The sequence below is a fragment of the Dipteris shenzhenensis genome, chromosome 13, assembly GCF_047967505.1.
Source record: "Dipteris shenzhenensis isolate YYH24624 ecotype China chromosome 13, Dip_SZ_1.0, whole genome shotgun sequence".
Classification (NCBI taxonomy): Eukaryota; Viridiplantae; Streptophyta; class Polypodiopsida; order Gleicheniales; family Dipteridaceae; genus Dipteris; species Dipteris shenzhenensis.
The window spans coordinates 38,805,067-38,813,541 of NC_141608.1; positions in this window are offsets into that span (position 1 = coordinate 38,805,067).

Here is an 8,475-nt window from a genome sequence, read left to right on the forward strand (position 1 = left end):
TCAAGAATGCATTGCTAGAGCATGGACATTAAGCAACCAAAAAAATTTTAACAATGAAAGAAAGTTCCAAGTAGAAAACATTCCAAGTCGAACCTCCTCCTGGTATGAAGAGGCTATTGATCTTTCACGAGCTTCCTTATTAAGGTCAATTACAAATCAATCCTCTCTTGGATCCCATGCATATCTTCAAGAATGTGGGGGCTACCATTTGGGCACACTTGGTTGGTTCCAAAGACTCGAGAGGAGTGCAAGAAGACTTGTGTGCTATGAATAGGATGTCTCATTTGTGGCCCCAAGTGCATGCTTCGGAAAAAGTTATCCTCCCGAAAGCAACATGGATCCTCTCTACGAGGGAGGAGGTAGCAGCACAAGGTCTTACAGGTATTCTAAGCTGTAAAATTAGTGTACCGATAATCGTGATGCATTAGCGTAATTATGATTATGTTATATTGTTGACATGACTTCTTTGTTGCTTTGATAGTTCATCCTCCTAATTACAATAAAAGGGTGATTACGAGAAGATGTTAGAAATGCTATATTCAAGATCAGTGGTATTGTGAGGTATGCTTACTATCAAATCGCATTTCAATTGCATTTTCTTCAATTTAAGCTGAATAATCTGTAGACTGCCTGATTATGAAAATATCTTACATGGGCATGTGAAATAGGTGGATATCTCATAAAGAGATCTCCATATCCAGCATCAAGAAGGCTAGGGTGGAATCCATTGAAGCCGTATGCTTGCTTGAGAAGCACTTTCCCTCGAGAATTATGACAACTCAAGTCCACTTGCTTGTGCACATAGTTGATGAGGTAGCTATTGCAAGTACTATTCATAATCAGTGGATGTTTTTTCTCGAGCGGTTTATGAAAACTTTGAAGGGATTTGTAAGACAAAGAGCAAGACTAGAAGCAAGCATGGCATAGGGATGGCTTGTGCAAGAGTCATTAGTATATATCACGAAGTTTCTTGCATCCATGGATCCCGATATGCCGCAAGCTTGGCATAACAAGGATGATGATTGCATCATTGGTGAGGTTCCCCAAGGAAAAGGGATTGAAAGAAAGATGAGCGAAGAGCAAATGGAGAAATTCAATAAGTTTTGTATCCTCAATAGCCCTGAGATGCAGAAGTGGATTGAGAGATATGAAGTAACCAAAGCAGAAAGAATAAATGCAAGGACGAGATTCAGAGTAATGTACAAGCGATTGCAACCATATCCATGGAATCTGGCTCTTCTCCCCACTCACATGTCCATTGATTGGCTACAACTGGCTCTACGTAAAGCCGAACGCGATGGAGAGACAATAAACGAGCACAAGTGAGAGTTATCATCTGGATGTATGATGCATGTAAGTTTCTTACCTCTTGACGTAATTAAGTAATTATTTGTGGCAATATACACTATAAAATAGATGCATCTTCATTGTTTTAATGATGCTCTTTTACAGTACAAAAAGTATAGTGCATTATGGTCATATGGACGACATTTTCGCATGGAATGCATCGATTCAAAGAGAGTCACATATGATTGTGGAGTCATGGTTAACTTCACACAAGATAGCCGAGCAAGTGCTTCGGATACCAATCTTCTCTCCTCACAGTTGGATTATTATGGAACCATACACGAAATCTATGAAGTTGATTTCAGACAATTTAGTATTTTCATTCTTGATGTAAAATGGTTTAGAACTATTTACAATGGTCCCCATGCGACAATGAGAAAATATAGTAGTGGTTTTTTAGCAATAGACTCCACCAAACATTGGACTGATGAAAGTGATACTTTTATTCTTCTTGAGCACTGTCAGCAGGTGCATACTAATGATTTAATTAATCGAAGCTTTCGTTTTTAAAGATCCATTGATACATGTACTTAAGCATAATTTCATATATATAATTGATGACATTTGGCTCCCATCTTCAATATAGGTGGTTTTTCATCTGGATCATTTTGATCCAAGATGGTGGTACGTGATCCAAGTTGCACCACGAAGTAAGCAAATTTTTGAAGATAGAGATGTGGATATGGAGATGCCACTACCAATGCCGGATCCAATTGATCCTGATGAATCTAGCAAAGAAGATGAAGATCACAATATGAGCCAAGAGGAAGATGCGCATAATGACATCGCACGCGAGGAAGATGGAGATCACGATATTGAGGAAGAAGATAACGAGCATCAAGAATCGCCACACTTTATTGAAGAAGATGATCAAGTACTTTTAGGTGAACGTACGATGCTAGAGTATGATGATGATATAGGAGATCAACTCGGTATAGAGTTAGAGATAGAGACTTGTTTGGTGCGTTAGACTTGGCTCAAGATGAAACAGTTGATGTAAATGCTCTTCATTGATTTTTTTCATCTCAAATTTGGACATGAATATATGAGCTTCAAAGGCTTGATGTACATGGTCTCATACTTTTATTCTCTCAAAAGATCAAACATGTATGAAAATTAAAAAAAAATTGTCATTGGAAAAAACTAACTTTTAAGGTCTATATGAGAAAAAAAGCTCTGTAAAACATCGCTATAAAAAAGTATCTCAGTGTCGCTATATAGAGACACTTATAATTCTAATAAACGTCGCTATATAGTGACTTTAGAAATGGTCGCAGCTATATAGCAACATTTACTTAAAGTCACTATATAGCGATGCTTTACAAGATGTGCTTCCAATACCGACGATTAGCACCCTATGCGTGCTAAACGTCGGTACTTAAACATCGTAATAGGATCTATGTGTAGTAGTGTCTCCGGTGGCCTTTTCAATAATTTATTTTTTCCTTTACAGTGAGTTTAGTACAAATGGGCGATCCAAACATGTGCTTGTTTGAATGTCCTTTTCTATCGTCACAGAAATGAGTGATCCAAACATTTGCTTGTTCAAAATGTTCTTTCTATCATCACTTGTCGCTTGGGTGCCATCTTCATTCACTCTCATCTGACTTCCACCCCACCTTCACTCTTTCTCGATATTTGAATGGTGTTATCATGGGCATTCTTCATTTGCGCTATCTCCTTCTACTTCCTCCTGGGCAAGCGTCTTTATGAACTCTGTAATGTGCAAAATAATTGATTGCGGTAATTTTATTTTGTCTTCTACATCATACCCCATGTGCTTCTTTGTTTTCTTTGACCTTGATTTCCAAGATACTATGACTGTTTCTGTGGAAAGCCTTGAAATTGCATCATGGTTTGGGACCCATTCCTTTTTCAGACAACTACTATACAATGTATTGTTATCCTGGTTCTCCTTCCTACCCCTTGGCTCATACCATACTGTTATAAATGTTGTAGCTCTCCCCTGGTCATCCATGCTCATGTCAACTACTTTTGTAACCCAAAACTTCATGTTCTCATGTTCATCATTCGATGGTCGCACTGCAAAAAAACAATGGACATCTATGTCTATTTGTGGCATAAACTCTCTCTTCTTGGGTCCACAATATAGATGTGGGAGCAGCGATTCAAATTCATTTTCAAAGAGACCACATGCTAGGTGCAAGTCATTACCAACATCATTTGGCCAAAATAAAGGCCGTTCTGCCTTAATATCATCTTCTCACATTTTTGCAAAGTCCTTTATCAATTGGTAGGTCTTGCTAATTACAATAGTAGTGTGTTCCTTCCAAGAGGCCTTCCAATCAGGAAATCTTCGGAGCATTTCCTCTTTGAATGTAATAAAAGCTTTGAAGCCTTCTATTTCACCTTTTAATTTCTCAATGAATTCTTTTATAGGATCCCATGTTGGATGCATTTCTTTGCTCGGGATTGAAGTTAAGAGAGAGTAAGGTTCTTCAAGTTTCCATTGTGTATCAAGAGAATAGTGTTGCCACTACATCACTGGTTTTTCATCCTTTAAGAAAAAGCGAAAATAGTGTGGAGCACTGTGACCTATCAAGGCATCGCCACCTTTTTGTATGAAAGTTAGAATAAAGCTCTTCCAATCATACATCCTCTCAACCATTGAGCATATTGTTCCTTCCTTACGGCCACCAACTTGCCTCCCACATTTTCTTATCAAGTCATCCATCATCTCTATGTCCTTGTGTTTTAGTTCTCTTGAAATTGTCCTAAATACTTGATTTTTTATCCTCATGTGTATGCCCAACCAACAAAAACCCAACTTTAATCTCATTGAAGATTCTATGAGCGATTAGCATTGAGCAAAATGCAAAGAAGAGTACATTCTTATTCTCTCGTCTACAATTGTCTGCCTGTATTCTCAAAGTCGTTGGTAGGCGACCTTTTTCTGCATGTACATTGTGAATTGTCTTCATAACAAATGTTACAACTTGATTGCTATCATGTAGATGTAAGGAATCAATCCATATGTCTGCAAAAAACTTAAATCCATGCACTAACACTCAACATAGATGTGTCTTTAAAAAGTATTTTCCTTGTAGCTTAGGTGGAGTGTTAACGAATCGAGGTCATGTTGTTGTATTTTGATCCATACCATCTACAATAACGCACATATACTCATTTGGGTGAGAAATAGCTTGCTCCTTCCAAAATGCATATTTTATTCTAGAATGTCAAACAAGTCCATGATAAAATTCTCTCTTTTTCTTGTAAGCTTCTTTTTCTTTTGGAGATGTTGCACTCTCAAGTGCTCGCTTTAGATCATCACAGTTGTTGCACTTTGACATTTTTTGCCTCTTTGGTATTTTAACATGTCCAAAGCTTTTTTTCCAAAAAGTATACAAAGTATGAAAAGATGCCGGTGCATGCCCTCTTTGCCTCTATGTTTCTCCAATAGAGTTAAATACTTTTTTTTTTGTCAAACCTATCGGAAGATGCATTTCTGATAGATGGGGTTACGGTAAAGAATTTTCATAATTGTAATCTTTAAAAATTGTTGTTGCCGCAACCGTTGAGGCTCTTGTTTTGGGCCTTCCTGTGTTTCCATGAATTTTAAATTTAACTCCATACTTTGCTTTATTAGCCAAATTCCGATATGTGCCATGTGATAATCCTGTAATAATGCGATATGCATTATTGCAAACGTTTTTTCCATTTATATGAGGCCTTATTTGTTGTCCTAACCTTCACCTTCTCTTATCATTTGCAAGAAATGTCATGTAAGTTAATGGATCGCATACATCTACGCTTACAGCATGTAGATTGCATTGTTTTTAACATAACATCTTCATTCATTACTCTTATTCTCTTTGGTTGCTTTTCTGGATCTGCCTAGACTCGTTGTCATTTCATGCATCTGTATGTCCATTTTGGGACCTTCTGTACATTCTTATTTGGATTTGTGTAGTTCTCCTTGTAAGATTTATTTGTCATGTTTTCATGGGATGTTGCATCCTTGATCTTATCACTCTGATAGTCAAATACTGAATAGTCATTTGTTGATGTCATCCTTGCTTTTGATACATTCATCAAACCATTTGTAACATTAACTGTTTCACAATCAAAGTCAAATACCGAATAGTCCTTTGTTGATCTCATCCCTACTTTTGATACAATCGTAGAACCACTTGTCATAGTGGCATTAGAGTGTCCAGAATGATCTTCAAACTCATCTATTCTTAAGAGAACATCACTCATTGATGCACTTTCCATGGATTTCATAACTCCATAGTCTTGAAACTCCTCTACTCTAGAGATAACATCACTCATTATATCATCGTGCATGATTTCCATAATTCCATAGTTACTTGGTTTGACTCCAAGAACTTTTTCAGTATACATGAAGCCATCCATGCTTGAAAAGATATCACTTTTGACATCTCTGCCCAAGTTCTCAATGTGCATGAACTCATTCACCCCAGATAAGGCATTACTTGTGAAATCTTTTTCTTTCTTGATACCAATGAACTCATCGACTCCTGATAAGACAATAGTGCTATAGTTAAGTGCATTGGAATCATCCATCTCTAAAGGAATAGAGCTTGGTACATTGGCATATTCTTTCAATTCTTTGATGTTGTAGTATACATTATGTTTATCATTAAAAACCACATGCCGAGTCTTTCCAATCTTTAAAAATTGCATGCTCCATCTCAAATCCTTACCTACCTCATAGTAGGGACCATCCAATGAGATTGAATTATCATCCAATTATCATCCATACCATCCTCCAGTAACTTTTTGAATTCTCATCTATGCAAATGTCCAATGTTCCACTTGTTCAAATCCCAAGACTTGACCTTATGCTACATTCTTATTTGCAAATGATAACATTTGTAAAATATCTCCCACTCTAAAATCCAGAGATATGCACTTTGTATTCCTAATGACATGTGTTGGATAACTCTCATCTCTATCCCATGCAATAAATGCTTTGTTTAAAGTATTATAGGGCATAACATCTCCAAGGATTTCCATATCCCCACACTTATGCTTTAACTCAACATGTGCACTAAGAATAAATAACCGCCACCTTATCTTCGCTAAGTCTTCTAAAGTGAAAAATAGAATTTGGATCACTTTCATGGATTGTAGCAAATGCAACCACTTCTCTTTTGCAACATAGAATCACCTCCACCCCCGAAATAAATTTTGTAGCCATCTCCTTTGTGAGTTTCCTTTGCACACAACCTGTAACAACCATTATAAAGAACATTAGTCTTTTCTCAATAATCTACTTTATTAATTATTTAAAAATCTAGATCCTATTTAAAAAATTAATTAAACCCTAAACCCTAAACCCTAACCCCTAATCCCCAAACCCTAAACCCTAATTCAGGCCCTTGAAACCATAAACCCTTATCCCTAAACCCTAAACCCTAAATCTTAAACCCTAACCCCTAATTTCTAAACCCTAAATCCTAATCCTAGCCCATGAAACCCTAAATTCTATACACTACTCCCTAAATCCTAAATCTTAACCCCTAATTCCTAAACCCTAACCCTTAAACCCTAAGCCCTAAATCCTAAACCTAAATCCTAAACCTCTAAATCCTAATCCATAAATCCTAACCCCTAATCCCTAATCCCAAAACCCTAATCTCAAAACCCTAACCCTTAAATCCTAAACCCTAATACCTAAGCCCAAATCCTAAACCCCTAGATCCTAATCCATAAACCCTAACCCCTAATCCCTAATCTCAAAACCCTAAACCTAAGCCCTAACCCCTAATTCCTAAACCTTCGATCCTAATCCTAGAACTCTAACTCTTAAATCCTAAACCCTAAGCCCTCAATCCTAAACCCTAAACCCTAAACCCTAACCTCAAAACCCTAAACCTAAACCCTAACCCCTAATTCCTAAATCCTCAATCTTAATCCTAAACCTCTAACCCTTAAACCTTAAACCCTAAACCCTAAATCCTACACCCTAAACCCTAACCTCCAAGCCCTAATTCCCAAACCCTAACCCCTAATCCCTACATCCTAATCCCTAATCCCTAAATCTCAAACCTCTAAACCCTAATCCCTAAACCCTAACCCCTAATCCCTAAATCATAAATGTTAATCTTGATGCTCTAAACCCTAAACCCTAACCAATAAAAACTAATCCCTAATCTCTAAACCCTAAACCCTAACTCCCAAACCCTAAACCCTAAACCCTAACCCCCAAACCCTAAACCCCCAAACCCTAAACCCTAACCCCCAAACCCTAAAACCAAACCACCAAACCATAAACCCTAACTCACAAACCCTAAACCCTAAAGCCTAACCCCCAAACCCTAAACCCAAACCACCAAACCCTAAACCATAAATCCTATGATTGTTTTCAGTAATATCATTTATTTAAGTAATAGTTTTAATTAGGATTCATAAGTAGGAGTGGAATTGATTGTAGGAATGTGGGAATGGGAGTGGGAGGTGGGAGGGTGGGAGTGGGAGAAAGGGAGACTGGGAGTGTGGAAGTGGGAGTGGGAGTAGGAGAGAGGAGGTGGGCATGGGAGTTGGAGAGGAAGTGGGATTGTGGGAGGTAGGGGTGGGGGTGGGGGTGGGAGGATGGAAGTGGGAGTGGGAGTGGGAGTGGGAGTGAGAATAGGGGAGGTGGGGGTGGGGTTGGGAGTAGGAGAGGGAGTGGGAAGGGGGGAGGTGGGGTTGGGAGGATGGGAGTGGGAGGATGGGAGTGGGTAGGAGAGGGAGAGAAGATAATGTGATGGAGAGGCCAATGGGAGAGGAGATAATGATATAGAAGGACCAATGAGAAAGAAGCACTTAAAACCCTAGTTTTTCTTATATATACTCTTCTCGTCTCATTGTTTCTCTCATTTCAACAAGGAAGAGCAAGAGGAGAAGCAAAAGGAGAAGTAAGAGCAAAAGCAAACACAAGCATAGACCTCAACTTTCTTCTAAGTACTTTTTTTTATTTTGTATTCTTTGAAAATTTATTATAGAGAGAGAAGTTAGAGAGAGAAAGAAAAGAGAGAGAGAAAAGTGGAGGAGAGATGTTTAGAGAGAGAGTCTCGCTGCCTCGGCAACGAGAGAGAGAGAGAGATAGAGGGATTAAGAGAGGGAGAGAGAGGAGAGACGTTTAGAGAGAGAGAGGGA